The sequence below is a fragment of the Ranitomeya imitator genome, chromosome 9, assembly GCF_032444005.1.
Source record: "Ranitomeya imitator isolate aRanImi1 chromosome 9, aRanImi1.pri, whole genome shotgun sequence".
NCBI classification, from domain to species: Eukaryota; Metazoa; Chordata; class Amphibia; order Anura; family Dendrobatidae; genus Ranitomeya; species Ranitomeya imitator.
The window spans coordinates 1,517,317-1,537,792 of NC_091290.1; the positions used below are offsets into that span (position 1 = coordinate 1,517,317).

Genomic DNA, 20,476 nt, shown 5'->3' on the forward strand with positions numbered 1-20,476 from the left:
CTGTCCTGAGGAGTAAGCGACCAGCAGCAGTCTTCTCCCAGAGAAACTGCAGCTGCATCCCCCTCCTCCCCTCCGCCATGTCGTCTGTGTGATCCTGTGCTGCAGAATGATTTCCTGAGGACGGATTATGTGAACATTTACATGGCGCATACAAGGAGCGTAAAGAGGTCACGATACGTCTCCCAGCAGAACAACCTGATCGGTAGCAGACTTTCCCGATCCATGGTGAGTCGCGGACTAGAGGCCCATACTCTCTGCGGACACCTCCAGCGGTGATGGGCGCAGAGGCGGTGACAGTGGCGCATGCAGCTGCGCAGGGTGCTCGGAGCTGCTCATGTCTCCGCTCTATAGGCTGGACACCTCCAGGGGTGATGGGCGCAGAGGCGGTGATGGTGGCGCATGCAGCTGCGCGGGGTGCTCGGAGCTGCTCATGTCTCCGCTCTATAGGCTGGGCACCTCCAGCGGTGATGGGCGCAGAGGTGGTGACCGTGGCGCATGCAGCTGCGCAGGGTGCTCGGAGCTGCTCATGTCTCCGCTCTATAGGCTGGACACCTCCAGGGGTGATGGGTACAGAGGCGGTGACAGTGGCGCATGCAGCTGTGCAGGGTGCTCGGAGCTGCTCATGTCTCCACTCTATAGGCTGGGCACCTCCAGCAGTGATGGGTGCAGAGGCGGTGACAGTGGCGCATGCAGCTGTGCAGGGTGCTCGGAGCTGCTCATGTCTCCGCTCTATAGGCTGGACACCTCCAGGGGTGATGGGCGCAGAGGCGGTGATGGTGGCGCATGCAGCTGCGCGGGGTGCTCGGAGCTGCTCATGTCTCCACTCTATAGGCTGGGCACCTCCAGCGGTGATGGGTGCAGAGGCGGTGACAGTGGCGCATGCAGCTGCGCGGGGTGCTCGGAGCTGCTCATGTCTCCACTCTATAGGCTGGGCACCTCCAGGGGTAATGGGCGCAGAGGTGGTGACAGTGGCGCATGCAGCTGCGCGGGGTGCTCGGAGCTGCTCATGTCTCCGCTCTATAGGCTGGGCACCTCCAGCGGTGATGGGCACAGAGGCGGTGAAAGTGGCGCATGCAGCTGCGCGGGGTGCTCGGAGCTGCTCATGTCTCCGCTCTATAGGCTGGGCACCTCCAGCGGTGATGGGCGCAGAGGGGGTGACCGTGGCGCATGCAGCTGCGCGGGGTGCTCGGAGCTGCTCATGTCTCCACTCTATAGGCTGGACACCTCCAGCGGTGATGGGCGCAGAGGGGGTGACCGTGGCGCATGCAGCTGCGCGGGGTGCTCGGAGCTGCTCATGTCTCCGCTCTATAGGCTGGGCACCTCCAGCGGTGATGGGCGCAGAGGCGGTGATGGTGGCGCATGCAGCTGTGCAGGGTGCTCGGAGCTGCTCATGTCTCCACTCTATAGGCTGGACACCTCCAGGGGTGATGGGCGCAGAGGCGGTGATGGTGGCGCATGCAGCTGCGCGGGGTGCTCGGAGCTGCTCATGTCTCCGCTCTATAGGCTGGACACCTCCAGCGGTGATGGGCGCAGAGGCGGTGATGGTGGCGCATGCAGCTGCGCGGGGTGCTCGGAGCTGCTCATGTCTCCGCTCTATAGGCTGGACACCTCCAGCGGTGATGGGCGCAGAGGTGGTGACAGTGGCGCATGCAGCTGCGCGGGGTGCTCGGAGCTGCTCATGTCTCCGCTCTATAGGCTGGGCACCTCCAGCGGTGATGGGCGCAGAGGGGGTGACCGTGGCGCATGCAGCTGCGCGGGGTGCTCGGAGCTGCTCATGTCTCCGCTCTATAGGCTGGACACCTCCAGCGGTGATGGGCGCAGAGGTGGTGACAGTGGCGCATGCAGCTGCGCGGGGTGCTCGGAGCTGCTCATGTCTCCGCTCTATAGGCTGGGCACCTCCAGCGGTGATGGGCGCAGAGGGGGTGACCGTGGCGCATGCAGCTGCGCGGGGTGCTCGGAGCTGCTCATGTCTCTGCTCTATAGGCTGGGCACCTCCAGGGGTGATGGGCGCAGAGGTGGTGACAGTGGCGCATGCAGCTGCGCGGGGTGCTCGGAGCTGCTCATGTCTCTGCTCTATAGGCTGGGCACCTCCAGGGGTGATGGGCGCAGAGGCGGTGACAGTGGCGCATGCAGCTGCGCGGGGTGCTCGGAGCTGCTCATGTCTCCGCTCTATAGGCTGGACACCTCCAGCGGTGATGGGCGCAGAGGGGGTGACAGTGGCGCATGCAGCTGCGCAGGGTGCTCGGAGCTGCTCATGTCTCCGCTCTATAGGCTGGGCACCTCCAGGGGTGATGGGCGCAGAGGCGGTGACAGTGGCGCATGCAGCTGCGCGGGGTGCTCGGAGCTGCTCATGTCTCCACTCTATAGGCTGGACACCTCCAGCAGTGATGGGCGCAGAGGTGGTGACAGTGGCGCATGCAGCTGCGCGGGGTGCTCGGAGCTGCTCATGTCTCCGCTCTATAGGCTGGACACATCCAGGGGTGATGGGCGCAGAGGTGGTGGCAGTGGCGCATGCAGCTGCGCGGGGTGCTCGGAGCTGCTCATGTCTCCGCTCTATAGGCTGGGCACCTCCAGGGGTGATGGGAGCAGAGGCGGTGACAGTGGCGCATGCAGCTGCGCGGGGTGCTCGGAGCTGCTCATGTCTCCACTCTATAGGCTGGGCACCTCCAGGGGTGATGGGCGCAGAGGTGGTGACAGTGGCGCATGCAGCTGCGCGGGGTGCTCGGAGCTGCTCATGTCTCCGCTCTATAGGCTGGGCACCTCCAGCGGTGATGGGCGCAGAGGGGGTGACAGTGGCGCATGCAGCTGCGCGGGGTGCTCGGAGCTGCTCATGTCTCCGCTCTATAGGCTGGACACCTCCAGCGGTGATGGGTGCAGAGGCGGTGACGGTGGCGCATGCAGCTGCGCGGGGTGCTCGGAGCTGCTCATGTCTCCGCTCTATAGGCTGGGCACCTCCAGCGGTGATGGGCGCAGAGGGGGTGACAGTGGCGCATGCAGCTGCGCGGGGTGCTCGGAGCTGCTCATGTCTCCGCTCTATAGGCTGGACACCTCCAGCGGTGATGGGTGCAGAGGCGGTGACGGTGGCGCATGCAGCTGCGCGGGGTGCTCGGAGCTGCTCATGTTTCCGCTCTATAGGCTGGACACCTCCAGCGGTGATGGGCGCAGAGGGGGTGACCGTGGCGCATGCAGCTGCGCGGGGTGCTCGGAGCTGCTCATGTCTCCACTCTATAGGCTGGGCACCTCCAGGGGTAATGGGCGCAGAGGTGGTGACAGTGGCGCATGCAGCTGCGCGGGGTGCTCGGAGCTGCTCATGTCTCCGCTCTATAGGCTGGGCACCTCCAGCGGTGATGGGCACAGAGGCGGTGAAAGTGGCGCATGCAGCTGCGCGGGGTGCTCGGAGCTGCTCATGTCTCCACTCTATAGGCTGGACACCTCCAGCGGTGATGGTGGCGCATGCAGCTGTGCAGGGTGCTCGGAGCTGCTCATGTCTCCGCTCTATAGGCTGGACACCTCCAGCGGTGATGGGCGCAGAGGGGGTGACCGTGGCGCATGCAGCTGCGCGGGGTGCTCGGAGCTGCTCATGTCTCTGCTCTATAGGCTGGACACCTCCAGCGGTGATGGTGGCGCATGCAGCTGTGCAGGGTGCTCGGAGCTGCTCATGTCTCCGCTCTATAGGCTGGACACCTCCAGCGGTGATGGGCGCAGAGGGGGTGACCGTGGCGCATGCAGCTGCGCGGGGTGCTCGGAGCTGCTCATGTCTCTGCTCTATAGGCTGGGCACCTCCAGCGGTGATGGGTGCAGAGGGGGTGACCGTGGCGCATGCAGCTGCGCGGGGTGCTCGGAGCTGCTCATGTCTCCACTCTATAGGCTGGGCACCTCCAGGGGTGATGGGCGCAGAGGTGGTGATAGTGGCGCATGCAGCTGCGCGGGGTGCTCGGAGCTGCTCATGTCTCCGCTCTATAGGCTGGGCACCTCCAGGGGTGATGGGCGCAGAGGCGGTGATGGTGGCGCATGCAGCTGTGCAGGGTGCTCGGAGCTGCTCATGTCTCCGCTCTATAGGCTGGGCACCTCCAGGGGTGATGGGCGCAGAGGCGGTGATGGTGGCGCATGCAGCTGTGCAGGGTGCTCGGAGCTGCTCATGTCTCCGCTCTATAGGCTGGGCACCTCCAGGGGTGATGGGTGCAGAGGCGGTGATGGTGGCGCATGCAGCTGTGCAGGGTGCTCGGAGCTGCTCATGTCTCCGCTCTATAGGCTGGGCACCTCCAGCGGTGATGGGTGCAGAGGCGGTGATGGTGGCGCATGCAGCTGCGCGGGGTGCTCGGAGCTGCTCATGTCTCCGCTTTATAGGCTGGGCACCTCCAGGGGTGATGGGCGCAGAGGTGGTGACAGTGGCGCATGCAGCTGCGCGGGGTGCTCGGAGCTGCTCATGTCTCCGCTCTATAGGCTGGGCACCTCCAGCGGTGATGGGCGCAGAGGGGGTGACCGTGGCGCATGCAGCTGCGCGGGGTGCTCGGAGCTGCTCATGTCTCCGCTCTATAGGCTGGACACCTCCAGCGGTGATGGGCGCAGAGGCGGTGACAGTGGCGCATGCAGCTGCGCGGGGTGCTCGGAGCTGCTCATGTCTCCGCTCTATAGGCTGGACACCTCCAGCAGTGATGGGTGCAGAGGCGGTGACAGTGGCGCATGCAGCTGCGCGGGGTGCTCGGAGCTGCTCATGTCTCCGCTCTATAGGCTGGGCACCTCCAGCGGTGATGGGCGCAGAGGGGGTGACCGTGGCGCATGCAGCTGCGCGGGGTGCTCGGAGCTGCTCATGTCTCTGCTCTATAGGCTGGGCACCTCCAGGGGTGATGGGCGCAGAGGTGGTGACAGTGGCGCATGCAGCTGCGCGGGGTGCTCGGAGCTGCTCATGTCTCTGCTCTATAGGCTGGGCACCTCCAGGGGTGATGGGCGCAGAGGCGGTGACAGTGGCGCATGCAGCTGCGCGGGGTGCTCGGAGCTGCTCATGTCTCCGCTCTATAGGCTGGACACCTCCAGCGGTGATGGGCGCAGAGGGGGTGACAGTGGCGCATGCAGCTGCGCAGGGTGCTCGGAGCTGCTCATGTCTCCGCTCTATAGGCTGGGCACCTCCAGGGGTGATGGGCGCAGAGGCGGTGACAGTGGCGCATGCAGCTGCGCGGGGTGCTCGGAGCTGCTCATGTCTCCACTCTATAGGCTGGACACCTCCAGCAGTGATGGGCGCAGAGGTGGTGACAGTGGCGCATGCAGCTGCGCGGGGTGCTCGGAGCTGCTCATGTCTCCGCTCTATAGGCTGGACACATCCAGGGGTGATGGGCGCAGAGGTGGTGGCAGTGGCGCATGCAGCTGCGCGGGGTGCTCGGAGCTGCTCATGTCTCCGCTCTATAGGCTGGGCACCTCCAGGGGTGATGGGAGCAGAGGCGGTGACAGTGGCGCATGCAGCTGCGCGGGGTGCTCGGAGCTGCTCATGTCTCCACTCTATAGGCTGGGCACCTCCAGGGGTGATGGGCGCAGAGGTGGTGACAGTGGCGCATGCAGCTGCGCGGGGTGCTCGGAGCTGCTCATGTCTCCGCTCTATAGGCTGGGCACCTCCAGCGGTGATGGGCGCAGAGGGGGTGACAGTGGCGCATGCAGCTGCGCGGGGTGCTCGGAGCTGCTCATGTCTCCGCTCTATAGGCTGGACACCTCCAGCGGTGATGGGTGCAGAGGCGGTGACGGTGGCGCATGCAGCTGCGCGGGGTGCTCGGAGCTGCTCATGTCTCCGCTCTATAGGCTGGGCACCTCCAGCGGTGATGGGCGCAGAGGGGGTGACAGTGGCGCATGCAGCTGCGCGGGGTGCTCGGAGCTGCTCATGTCTCCGCTCTATAGGCTGGACACCTCCAGCGGTGATGGGCGCAGAGGCGGTGATGGTGGCGCATGCAGCTGCGCGGGGTGCTCGGAGCTGCTCATGTTTCCGCTCTATAGGCTGGACACCTCCAGCGGTGATGGGCGCAGAGGGGGTGACCGTGGCGCATGCAGCTGCGCGGGGTGCTCGGAGCTGCTCATGTCTCCACTCTATAGGCTGGGCACCTCCAGGGGTAATGGGCGCAGAGGTGGTGACAGTGGCGCATGCAGCTGCGCGGGGTGCTCGGAGCTGCTCATGTCTCCGCTCTATAGGCTGGGCACCTCCAGCGGTGATGGGCACAGAGGCGGTGAAAGTGGCGCATGCAGCTGCGCGGGGTGCTCGGAGCTGCTCATGTCTCCGCTCTATAGGCTGGACACCTCCAGCGGTGATGGGCGCAGAGGGGGTGACCGTGGCGCATGCAGCTGCGCGGGGTGCTCGGAGCTGCTCATGTCTCTGCTCTATAGGCTGGGCACCTCCAGCGGTGATGGGTGCAGAGGGGGTGACCGTGGCGCATGCAGCTGCGCGGGGTGCTCGGAGCTGCTCATGTCTCCACTCTATAGGCTGGGCACCTCCAGGGGTGATGGGCGCAGAGGTGGTGATAGTGGCGCATGCAGCTGCGCGGGGTGCTCGGAGCTGCTCATGTCTCCGCTCTATAGGCTGGGCACCTCCAGGGGTGATGGGCGCAGAGGCGGTGATGGTGGCGCATGCAGCTGTGCAGGGTGCTCGGAGCTGCTCATGTCTCCGCTCTATAGGCTGGGCACCTCCAGGGGTGATGGGCGCAGAGGCGGTGATGGTGGCGCATGCAGCTGTGCAGGGTGCTCGGAGCTGCTCATGTCTCCGCTCTATAGGCTGGGCACCTCCAGGGGTGATGGGTGCAGAGGCGGTGATGGTGGCGCATGCAGCTGTGCAGGGTGCTCGGAGCTGCTCATGTCTCCGCTCTATAGGCTGGGCACCTCCAGCGGTGATGGGTGCAGAGGCGGTGATGGTGGCGCATGCAGCTGCGCGGGGTGCTCGGAGCTGCTCATGTCTCCGCTTTATAGGCTGGGCACCTCCAGGGGTGATGGGCGCAGAGGTGGTGACAGTGGCGCATGCAGCTGCGCGGGGTGCTCGGAGCTGCTCATGTCTCCGCTCTATAGGCTGGGCACCTCCAGCGGTGATGGGTGCAGAGGCGGTGATGGTGGCGCATGCAGCTGCGCGGGGTGCTCGGAGCTGCTCATGTCTCCGCTCTATAGGCTGGGCACCTCCAGCGGTGATGGGTGCAGAGGCGGTGATGGTGGCGCATGCAGCTGCGCGGGGTGCTCGGAGCTGCTCATGTCTCCGCTCTATAGGCTGGACACCTCCAGGGGTGATGGGTGCAGAGGCGGTGATGGTGGCGCATGCAGCTGCGCGGGGTGCTCGGAGCTGCTCATGTCTCCGCTCTATAGGCTGGGCACCTCCAGCGGTGATGGATGCAGAGGCGGTGATGGTGGCGCATGCAGCCGTGCAGGGTGCTCGGAGCTGCTCATGTCTCCGCTCTATAGGCTGGGCACCTCCAGGGGTGATGGATGCAGAGGCGGTGATGGTGGCGCATGCAGCTGCGCGGGGTGCTCGGAGCTGCTCATGTCTCCGCTCTATAGGCTGGGCACCTCCAGCGGTGATGGGTGCAGAGGCGGTGATGGTGGCGCATGCAGCTGCGCGGGGTGCTCGGAGCTGCTCATGTCTCCGCTCTATAGGCTGGGCACCTCCAGCGGTGATGGGTGCAGAGGCGGTGATGGTGGCGCATGCAGCTGCGCGGGGTGCTCGGAGCTGCTCATGTCTCCGCTCTATAGGCTGGACACCTCCAGGGGTGATGGGTGCAGAGGCGGTGACAGTGGTGCATGCAGCTGCGCGGGGTGCTCGGAGCTGCTCATGTCTCCGCTCTATAGGCTGGACACCTCCAGCGGTGATGGGCGCAGAGGCGGTGATGGTGGCGCATGCAGCCGTGCAGGGTGCTCGGAGCTGCTCATGTCTCCGCTCTATAGGCTGGGCACCTCCAGGGGTGATGGGTGCAGAGGCGGTGATGGTGGCGCATGCAGCTGCGCGGGGTGCTCGGAGCTGCTCATGTCTCCGCTCTATAGGCTGGGCACCTCCAGCGGTGATGGGTGCAGAGGCGGTGATGGTGGCGCATGCAGCTGCGCGGGGTGCTCGGAGCTGCTCATGTCTCCGCTCTATAGGCTGGTGGTGCCGTTCACGGCTGAAGGCGGATTTTGGGAAGGCGCTTGGGCTCATTGTACCTGGAAGACCCCGGGTCATCTGATGTTAGTGATTGATTGTTATTGCCGAGTGACTGTAAGATGAGGCCGGACATGGCAGCGCTATTTACAGCCTTGTCATAGTGAACGCCATCGACAATAACACGGACTCTGCTCAGCCTGTAAATTACACCTGAAATCCGAGAGAATGCGTGTGATAAAAGCCATACGAGCCGGGTATTTATAGTTCCGCCATCCATCTGCACTCGCCAGCTACAACGCTTCTCCCTTGTCTGCACAATGCACCTGTTCTGTATTATTTATGTCAGTGTAAAAATGTTCCCGAAAACCAATCGCAACAAACCCGATTCCGGCTGTGAGAAGGGCCCTGTGGGAAAGCCGTCCGATCACAGGGATGAGGGTGGTCACGTATGTACAGAGCGGTGTATGACATCAGACTGCAAATGGCGCCAGGCGGAACACGTGCGGAGCTGTAGCCACAGTCCTATCTCCCACAGCAGAGCCCATGGCTGACCCCACAATGGTGCCCACAGCAGAGCCCACGGTAGACCCCACAGCAGTGCCCACAGCAGAGCCCAATGCAGTCCCCACGGCAGAGTCCACAGTAGTGCCCACAATAGTACCCACGTCAGAGCCCACGGTAGACGCCTCAGCAGAGCCCACAGCAGGTCCCTCAGTAGAGCCCACTGCAGACCCCACAGCAGTGCCCTCAGCAGAGCCCACAATAGTGCCCACAGCAGAGCCCTCAATGGTGCCCACAGCAGAACCCTCAGCAGAGCCTACAGTAGTGCCCACGGCAGAGCCCAAGGTAGACCCCACGGCAGAGCCCACGGTAGACCCCACGGCAGAGCCCACGGTAGACCCCACGGCAGAGCCCACGGTAGACCCCACTGCAGAGCCCACGGTAGACCCCACGGCAGAGCCCACGGTAGACCCCACGGCAGAGCCCACGGTAGACCCCACGGCAGAGCCCACGGCAGAGCCCACGGTAGACCCCACGGTAGAGCCCACGGCAGACCCCACGGCAAAGCCCACGGTAGGCCCCACGGCAGAGCCCACGGTAGGCCCCACGGCAGAGCCCACGGTAGACCCCACGGCAGAGCCCACGGTAGACCCCACGGCAGAGCCCACGGTAGACCCCACGGCAGAGCCCACGGTAGACCCCACGGCAGAGCCCACGGTAGACCCCACGGCAGAGCCCACGGTAGACCCCACGGCAGAGCCCACGGTAGACCCCACGGCAGAGCCCACGGTAGACCCCACGGCAGAGCCCACGGTAGACCCCACGGCAGAGCCCACGGTAGACCCCACGGCAGAGCCCACGGTAGACCCCACGGCAGAGCCCACGGTAGACCCCACGGCAGAGCCCACGGTAGACCCCACGGCAGAGCCCACGGTAGACCCCACGGCAGAGCCCACGGTAGACCCCACGGCAGAGCCCACGGTAGACCCCACGGCAGAGCCCACGGTAGACCCCACGGCAGAGCCCACGGTAGACCCCACGGCAGAGCCCACGGTAGACCCCACGGCAGAGCCCACGGTAGACCCCACGGCAGAGCCCACGGTAGACCCCACGGCAGAGCCCACGGTAGACCCCACGGCAGAGCCCACGGTAGACCCCACGGCAGAGCCCACGGTAGACCCCACGGCAGAGCCCACGGTAGACCCCACGGCAGAGCCCACGGTAGACCCCACGGCAGAGCCCACGGTAGACCCCACGGCAGAGCCCACGGTAGACCCCACGGCAGAGCCCACGGTAGACCCCACGGCAGAGCCCACGGTAGACCCCACGGCAGAGCCCACGGTAGACCCCACGGCAGAGCCCACGGTAGACCCCACGGCAGAGCCCACGGTAGACCCCACGGCAGAGCCCACGGTAGACCCCACGGCAGAGCCCACGGTAGACCCCACGGCAGAGCCCACGGTAGACCCCACGGCAGAGCCCACGGTAGACCCCACGGCAGAGCCCACGGTAGACCCCACGGCAGAGCCCACGGTAGACCCCACGGCAGAGCCCACGGTAGACCCCACGGCAGAGCCCACGGTAGACCCCACGGCAGAGCCCACGGTAGACCCCACGGCAGAGCCCACGGTAGACCCCACGGCAGAGCCCACGGTAGACCCCACGGCAGAGCCCACGGTAGACCCCACGGCAGAGCCCACGGTAGACCCCACGGCAGAGCCCACGGTAGACCCCACGGCAGAGCCCACGGTAGACCCCACGGCAGAGCCCACGGTAGACCCCACGGCAGAGCCCACGGTAGACCCCACGGCAGAGCCCACGGTAGACCCCACGGCAGAGCCCACGGTAGACCCCACGGCAGAGCCCACGGTAGACCCCACGGCAGAGCCCACGGTAGACCCCACGGCAGAGCCCACGGTAGACCCCACGGCAGAGCCCACGGTAGACCCCACGGCAGAGCCCACGGTAGACCCCACGGCAGAGCCCACGGTAGACCCCACGGCAGAGCCCACGGTAGACCCCACGGCAGAGCCCACGGTAGACCCCACGGCAGAGCCCACGGTAGACCCCACGGCAGAGCCCACGGTAGACCCCACGGCAGAGCCCACGGTAGACCCCACGGCAGAGCCCACGGTAGACCCCACGGCAGAGCCCACGGTAGACCCCACGGCAGAGCCCACGGTAGACCCCACGGCAGAGCCCACGGTAGACCCCACGGCAGAGCCCACGGTAGACCCCACGGCAGAGCCCACGGTAGACCCCACGGCAGAGCCCACGGTAGACCCCACGGCAGAGCCCACGGTAGACCCCACGGCAGAGCCCACGGTAGACCCCACGGCAGAGCCCACGGTAGACCCCACGGCAGAGCCCACGGTAGACCCCACGGCAGAGCCCACGGTAGACCCCACGGCAGAGCCCACGGTAGACCCCACGGCAGAGCCCACGGTAGACCCCACGGCAGAGCCCACGGTAGACCCCACGGCAGAGCCCACGGTAGACCCCACGGCAGAGCCCACGGTAGACCCCACGGCAGAGCCCACGGTAGACCCCACGGCAGAGCCCACGGTAGACCCCACGGCAGAGCCCACGGTAGACCCCACGGCAGAGCCCACGGTAGACCCCACGGCAGAGCCCACGGTAGACCCCACGGCAGAGCCCACGGTAGACCCCACGGCAGAGCCCACGGCAGATCCCTCAATGGTGCCCACAGCAGATCCCTCAGCATGTACATCCCTCAGAGAGGTCAGTGGTGTAATAATCTGCAGGATATATCACTGTATCTGTCAGGAGGTGGAGGACTGATGCTCTGCAGAGAGGTCAGTGGTGTAATAATCTGCAGAATATATCACTATCTGTCAGGAGGTGGAGGAGCGATGCTCTGCAGAGAGGTCAGTGGTGTAATAATCTGCAGGATATATCACTGTGTATCTGTCAGGAGGTGGAGGAGCGATGCTCTGCAGAGAGGTCAGTGGTGTAATAATCTGCAGGATATATCACTATGTATCTGTCAGGAGATGGAGGAGCGATGCTCTGCAGAGAGGTCGGTGGTGTAATAATCTGCAGGATATATCACTATGTATCTGTCAGGAGGTGGAGGAGCGATGCTCTGCAGAGATGTCAGTGGTGTAATAATCTGCAGGATATATCACTATGTATCTGTCAGGAGGTGGAGGAGCGATGCTCTGCAGAGAGGTCAGTGGTGTAATACTCTGCAGGATATATCGCTATGTATCTGTCAGGAGGTGGAGGAGCGATGCTCTGCAGAGAGGTCAGTGGTGTAATAATCTGCAGGATGTATCGCTATGTATCTGTCGGGAGGTGGAGGAGCGATGGTCTGCAGAGAGGTCAGTGGTGTAATAATCTGCAGGATGTATCGCTATGTATCTGTCGGGAGGAGGAGGAGCGATGCTCTGCAGGGAGGTCGGCGGTGTAATAATCTGCAGGATATATCACTGTATCTGTCAGGAGGTGGAGGAGCGATGCTCTGCAGAGAGGTCGGCGGTGTAATACTCTGCAGGATGTATCACTATGTATCTGTCAGGAGGTGGAGGAGCGATGCTCTGCAGAGAGGTCGGCGGTGTAATACTCTGCAGGATGTATCACTATGTATCTGTCAGGAGGTGGAGGAGCGATGCTCTGCAGAGAGGTCGGCGGTGTAATAATCTGCAGGATGTATCACTATGTATCTGTCAGGAGGTGGAGGAGCGATGCTCTGCAGAGAGGTCGGCGGTGTAATAATCTGCAGGATGTATCACTATGTATCTGTCAGGAGGTGGAGGAGCGATGCTCTGCAGAGAGGTCGGCGGTGTAATAATCTGCAGGATGTATCACTATGTATCTGTCAGGAGGTGGAGGAGCGATGCTCTGCAGAGAGGTCGGCGGTGTAATAATCTGCAGGATGTATCACTATGTATCTGTCAGGAGGTGGAGGAGCGATGCTCTGCAGAGAGGTCGGCGGTGTAATAATCTGCAGGATGTATCACTATGTATCTGTCAGGAGGTGGAGGAGCGATGCTCTGCAGAGAGGTCGGCGGTGTAATAATCTGCAGGATGTATCACTGTGTATCTGTCAGGAGGTGGAGGAGCGATGCTCTGCAGAGAGGTCGGCGGTGTAATAATCTGCAGGATGTATCACTGTGTATCTGTCAGGAGGTGGAGGAGCGATGCTCTGCAGAGAGGTCGGCGGTGTAATAATCTGCAGGATGTATCACTGTGTATCTGTCAGGAGGTGGAGGAGCGATGCTCTGCAGAGAGGTCGGCGGTGTAATAATCTGCAGGATGTATCACTGTGTATCTGTCAGGAGGTGGAGGAGCGATGCTCTGCAGAGAGGTCAGCGGTGTAATAATCTGCAGGATATATCACTGTGTATCTGTCAGGAGGTGGAGGAGCGATGCTCTGCAGAGAGGTCAGCGGTGTAATAATCTGCAGGATATATCACTGTGTATCTGTCAGGAGGTGGAGGAGCGATGCTCTGCAGAGAGGTCAGCGGTGTAATAATCTGCAGGATATATCACTGTGTATCTGTCAGGAGGTGGAGGAGCGATGCTCTGCAGAGAGGTCAGCGGTGTAATAATCTGCAGGATATATCACTGTGTATCTGTCAGGAGGTGGAGGAGCGATGCTCTGCAGAGAGGTCAGCGGTGTAATAATCTGCAGGATATATCACTGTGTATCTGTCAGGAGGTGGAGGAGCGATGCTCTGCAGGGAGGTCAGCGGTGTAATACTCTGCAGGATATATCACTGTGTATCTGTCAGGAGGTGGAGGAGCGATGCTCTGCAGAGAGGTCAGTGGTGTAATAATCTGCAGGATGTATCACTATGTATCTGTCAGGAGGTGGAGGAGCGATGCTCTGCAGAGAGGTCAGTGGTGTAATAATCTGCAGGATGTATCACTATGTATCTGTCAGGAGGTGGAGGAGCGATGCTCTGCAGAGAGGTCAGTGGTGTAATAATCTGCAGGATGTATCACTATGTATGTCAGGAGGTGGAGGAGCGATGCTCTGCAGAGAGGTCAGTGGTGTAATAATCTGCAGGATATATCACTATGTATCTGTCAGGAGGTGGAGGAGCGATGCTCTGCAATGAGGTCAGTGGTGTAATAATCTGCAGGATATATCACTGTGTATCTGTCAGGAGGTGGAGGAGCGATGCTCTGCAGAGAGGTCAGTGGTGTAATAATCTGCAGGATGTATCACTATGTATGTCAGGAGGTGGAGGAGCGATGCTCTGCAGAGAGGTCAGTGGTGTAATAATCTGCAGGATATATCACTATGTATCTGTCAGGAGGTGGAGGAGCGATGCTCTGCAATGAGGTCAGTGGTGTAATAATCTGCAGGATATATCACTGTGTATCTGTCAGGAGGTGGAGGAGCGATGCTCTGCAGAGAGGTCAGTGGTGTAATAATCTGCAGGATATATCACTATGTATCTGTCAGGAGGTGGAGGAGCGATGCTCTGCAGAGAGGTCAGTGGTGTAATAGTCTGCAGGCGGCCCCATGTTCTGTGTGGAGGCTGTGGATCTTGTGCTGTATTAGGCCCCAGCTGTCAGGTATGTGCTGCATGAATATGGATAAGACTCTTCAGAGGAACCGTCCACCGGCGGACCCTCAGCCTCCACCGAGAGCCCTCCAGCTGCTGTGGGCCGGGGGTCTCACCAACATTAACCCCAAACACACAGGGCTCCTGGTATCAGCTGCTCTGCCGAGTGTCTGCAGCTCGTGGCTTTCTATTAATCATCTCTCTATTGTCTATTATCTATTATCTATCTATCTATCTATCTATTATTTATCTATTATTTATCTATTATCTATCTATCTATTATCTATCATCTATTATCTATCTATCTATTATTTATCTATTATTTATCTATTATTTATCTATTATCTATCTATTATCTATCTATCTATATCTATTATCTATCTATCTATTATCTATCTATCTATCTATCTATCTATCTATCTATCATCTATTATCTATCATCTATTATCTATCTATTATCTATCTATCTATATATCATCTATTATCTATCTATTATCTATCTATTATCTATCTATTTATCTATTTATCTATCTATTTATCTATCTATTTATCTATCTATTTATCTATCTATTTATCTATCTATTTATCTATCTATTATCTATCTATTATTTATCTATTTATCTATTATCTATCTATTATCTATCTATTATCTATCTATCTATTATCTTTTATCTATTAGGTTCTGTAGAAGGACGTAGATCTGGGGATTTATTATGATGGAATATAGGCTGAACTGGATGGACAAATGTCTTTTTTCGGCCTTACTAACTATGTTACTATGTTACTATGTTATTATCTATCTATCTATCTATCTATCTATCTATCTATCTATCTATCTATCTATCTATCTATCTATCTATCTATCTATCTATCTATCTATCTATTATCTCTCTATTATCTCTCTATTATCTCTCTATTATCTCTCTATTATCTCTCATCTCTCTATTATCTCTCTATTATCTCTCATCTCTCTATCATCTCTCTATTATCTCTCATCTCTCTATCATCTCTCTATTATCTCTCTATTATCTCTCTATTATCTCTCTATTATCTCTCTATTATCTCTCTATTATCTCTCTATTATCTCTCTATTATCTCTCTATTATCTCTCTATTATCTCTCTATTATCTCTCTATTATCTCTCTATTATCTCTCTATTATCTCTCTATTATCTCTCTATTATCTCTCTATTATCTCTCTCTCATCTCTCTATTATCTCTCTCTCATCTCTCTATTATCTCTCATCTCTCTATTATCTCTCATCTCTCTATTATCTCTCTATTATCTCTCTATTATCTATCCATCTATATATCATCTCTCTATTTATCTATCTCTCTATTATCTCTCTATTATCTCTCTATTATCTCTCTATTATCTCTCTATTATCTCTCTATTATCTCTCTATTATCTCTCTATTATCTCTCTATTATCTCTCTATTATCTCTCTATTATCTCTCATCTCTCTATTATCTCTCTATTATCTCTCTATCTCTCTATTATCTCTCTATTATCTCTCATCTCTCTATTATCTCTCATCTCTCTATTATCTCTCATCTCTCTATTATCTCTCATCTCTCTATTATCTATATATTATCTATCTATTATCTATCCATCTATTATCTATCATCTATATATCATCTCTCTATCTGTCTGTCATCTATATATCATCTCTCTATCTGTCTGTCATCTATATATCATCTCTCTATCTGTCTGTCTATTATCTATCTATCTATTATCCATCGATCTATCATCTGTATCCATCCGTCCATCTCTCCTGTTTCCGCCTCCTCTCGCACTCTTCTTTTTGACCCCACTAACAGAATATCTGGGGTTTCAGACACTGCAGATAATTGGGGGGACGTGGTAGATTTTTGGGAGGCCGCAGTATCTGCTGTTGGGTTAATGAGTGTAATTTATCAGCCCCATCATTATCTTTGTCCCCACATTCCCTGTAACCCTGGGGATGGACCGTGCAATTAACCCCTTCCCTCCCACAGGGGCTCCTCTGAAACCCAGGCTATTAAATTACCAGGCACATGAGTCCATGTACACAGCACAGGGGAAATATAAGGACGAAGAGACACTGATTCCATGCATACGGTGGCTGGCAGCTCTCTGCTGGCTCGGCTCGTTGCCTCTCCTCACCATTCACAGGTACATATTATATTACTAGATGGTGGCCCCATTCTAACGCATCAGGTATTCTAGAATATGTATGTATATAGCAGCCACATAGTATATAGCACAGGCCACGTAGTATATAGGAGGCATGTAGTATATAGCAGACAAATACTACGTGGCCTGTGCTATATACTATGTGGCTGCTATATACAAACATATTATAGAATACCCGATGCGTTAATACAGGCCACGCAATATATAACAGTGGCCACGCAGTATATAACACAGCAACGTACTATATAACACAGACCACGCAGTATATAGCAGCCACGTAGTATATAACACAGGCGACGTAGTATATAACACTGGCCACGTAATATATAGCACAGCCCACGCAGTATATAACACTGGCCAGGTCGTATATAGCAGCCACATAGTATGTTACACAGCCCACACAGTATATAACACTGGCCAGGTCGTATATAGCAGCCACATAGTATGTTACACAGCCGACGCAGTATATAACACAGCCCACATAGTATATAACACTGCCTATATAGTATATAGCAGCCACGCGGTATATAACACAGCCCACGTAGTATTTAGCAGTGTGGACACCATATCCCTGGTAAAAAAAAAATAATTAAAATAAAAAATAGTTATAAACTCGCCCGCCAGGATCCAATCCAGCGAAGCGCTGGCGATGTGCGTGCGACTGCCGCCATCTTCCGTCCCCAGGATGCATTGCGGAATTACCCAGATCACTTAGCGGTCTCGCGAGACCGCTAAGTCTTCTGGGTAATTTCGCAATGCTTCTCTGGGAATGGAAGATGGCGGAGGCCATGCGCGGCTCGGCAGTCTACGAAGGGTGATAATAGCAGGTTTTGTTTTTTTTTTTAATTATTTTTAACATTACATATTTTTACTCTTGATGCCGCATAGGCAGCGTCAATAGTAAAAAGTTATGGACACACAGGGTTAATAGCAACGGTAACGGAGTGAGTTACCCGCGGCATAACCCTGTGTGAGCGGTGACCGGAGGGGAGTATGGAGCAGGCGCCGGGCACTGACTGCGGGGAGTATGGAGCGGGCGCCGGGCACTGACTGCGGGGAGTATGGAGCGGGCGCCGGGCACTGACTGCGGGGAGTATGGAGCGGGCGCCGGGCACTGACTGCGGGGAGTATGGAGCGGGCGCCGGGCACTGACTGCGGGGAGTATGGAGCGGGCGCCGGGCACTGACTGCGGGGAGTATGGAGCGGGCGCCGGGCACTGACTGCGGGGAGTATGGAGCGGGCGCCGGGCACTGACTGCGGGGAGTATGGAGCGGGCGCCGGGCACTGACTGCGGGGAGTATGGAGCGGGCGCCGGGCACTGACTGCGGGGAGTATGGAGCGGGCGCCGGGCACTGACTGCGGGGAGTATGGAGCGGGCGCCGGGCACACTGCGTGGAGTATGGAGCGGGCGCCGGGCACTGACTGCGGGGAGTATGGAGGGGGCGCCGGGCACTGACTGCGGGGAGTATGGAGGGGGCGCCGGGCACTGACTGCGGGGAGTATGGAGGGGGCGCCGGGCACTGACTGCGGGGAGTATGGAGCGGGCGCCGGGCACTGACTGCGGGGAGTATGGAGGGGGCGCCGGGCACTGACTGCGGGGAGTATGGAGCGGGCGCCGGGCACACTGACTGCGTGGAGTATGGAGCGGGCGCCGGGCACTGACTGCGGGGAGTATGGAGCGGGCGCCGGGCACTGACTGCGGGGAGTATGGAGCGGGCGCCGGGCACTGACTGCGGGGAGTATGGAGCGGGCGCCGGGCACTGACTGCGGGGAGTATGGAGCGGGCGCCGGGCACACTGCGTGGAGTATGGAGCGGGCGCCGGGCACTGACTGCGGGGAGTATGGAGGGGGCGCCGGGCACTGACTGCGGGGAGTATGGAACGGGCGCCGGGCACACTGACTGCGGGGAGTATGGAGCGGGCGCCGGGCACTGACTGCGGGGAGTATGGAGCGGGCGCCGGGCACTGACTGCGGGGAGTATGGAGCGGGCGCCGGGCACTGACTGCGGGGAGTATGGAGCCGGCGCCGGGCACTGACTGCGGGGAGTATGGAGCGGGCGCCGGGCACTGACTGCGGGGAGTATGGAGCGGGCGCCGGGCACACTGACTGCGGGGAGTAAGGAGGGACTAATCGGACTGTGGCCGTCGCTGATTGGTCGCGGCAGCCATGACAGGCAGCTGGCGATACCAATCAGCGACGCGGGATTTCCGTTACGGAAGTTGCAGACAGACAGATAGACGGAAGTACCCTTTAGACAATTATATATATATATATATAGATTGGTGGGTTTGGAAGGGTCCGCTGAACCCCTGCCCACCTTACCTGCTGCTGCGCATGACAAGGTGGCCTGTAACCCTACCAATGCTGATACCACAGCTGGCAGGAGGAAAACCCATTTTGGCTTTTTAAATTGCTCCAAATTTAGGACATATTTAGGAAGTGCTGTTCAATTTCCAAATCTCTTATGATGATTTAATTGTCACCTGACATTAATATTTTAATGGTTTCAAGCTGCTCTTCCAGCGATGGGGCCACGAACTGCACGATGTGATAAGTTTCTAGAGATCTACAGAGATCTATAGAGTGCTCTAAATGTCTGCTCAGGTCCAGCATGATTACAGCCGTCCTCGTGGCTCCGATGTAATGTAATATGTGACTGACCCTCAGCGTCTGCTCAGGTCCAGCATGATTACAGCCGTCCTCGTGGCTCCGATGTAATGTAATATGTGACTGACCCTCAGCGTCTGCTCAGGTCCAGCATGATTACAGCCGTCCTCGTGGCTCAGATGTAATGTAATATGTGTCTGATCCTCAGCGTCTGCTCAGGTCCAGCATGATTACAGCCGTCCTCGTGGCTCCGATGTAATGTAATATGTGACTGACCCTCAGCGTCTGCTCAGGTCCAGCATGATTACAGCCGTCCTCGTGGCTCAGATGTAATGTAATATGTGTCTGATCCTCAGCGTCTGCTCAGGTCCAGCATGATTACCGCCGTCCTCGTGGCTCCGATGTAATGTAATATGTGTCTGATCCTCAGCGTCTGCTCAGGTCCAGCATGATTACAGCCGTCCTCGTGGCTCAGATGTAATGTAATATGTGTCTGATCCTCAGCGTCTGCTCAGGTCCAGCATGATTACAGCCGTCCTCGTGGTTCAGATGTAAAGTAATGTGACTGATCCTCAGCGTCTGCTCAGGTCCAGCATGATTACAGCCGTCCTCGTGGCTCAGATATAAAGTAATGTGTGACTGATCCTCAGCGTCTGCTCAGGTCCAGCATGATTACAGCCGTCCTCGTGGCTCAGATATAAAGTAATGTGTGACTGATCCTCAGCGTCTGCTCAGGTCCAGCATGATTACAGCCGTCCTCGTGGCTCAGATGTAATGTAATATGTGACTGGTCCTCAGCGTCTGCTCAGGTCCAGCATGATTACAGCCGTCCTCGTGGTTCAGATGTAAAGTAATATGTGTCTGATCCTCAGCGTCTGCTCAGGTCCAGCATGATTACAGCCGTCCTCGTGGTTCAGATGTAAAGTAATATGTGTCTGACCCTCAGCGTCTGCTCAGGTCCAGCATGATTACAGCCGTCCTCGTGGCTCAGATGTAAAGTAATATGTGACTGACCCTCAGCGTCTGCTCAGGTCCAGCATGATTACAGCCGTCCTCGTGGCTCAGATGTAAAGTAATATGTGACTGACCCTCAGCGTCTGCTCAGGTCCAGCATGATTACAGCCGTCCTCGTGGCTCAGATGTAAAGTAATATGTGACTGATCCTCAGCGTCTGCTCAGGTCCAGCATGATTACAGCCGTCCTCGTGGCTCCGATGTAATGTAATATGTGACTGATCCTCAGCGTCTGCTCAGGACCAGCATGATTACAGCCGTCCTCGTGGCTCCGATGTAATGTAATATGTGACTGATCCTCAGCGTCTGCTCAGGTCCAGCATGATTACAGCCGTCCTCGTGGCTCAGATGTAAAGTAATATGTGTCTGACCCTCAGCGTCTGCTCAGTTCCAGTATGATTACAGCCGTCCTCGTGGCTCCATGTAAAGTAATATGTGTCTGATCCTCAGCGTCTGCTCAGGTCCAGCATGATTACAGCCGTCCTCGTGGCTCAGATATAAAGTAATATGTGACCGATCCTCAGCGTCTGCTCAGGTCCAGCATGATT

General features: G+C 58.0%; 1 protein-coding gene across 11 annotated transcripts in view; it reads left to right on the forward strand.

The window, feature by feature from the left end:
* The window catches only part of SOX6 (SRY-box transcription factor 6), an 846,804-nt gene that overhangs the window by 104,588 nt on the left and 721,740 nt on the right, over positions 1-20,476 (forward strand). The gene's annotated exons all lie outside the window — the stretch shown is intronic.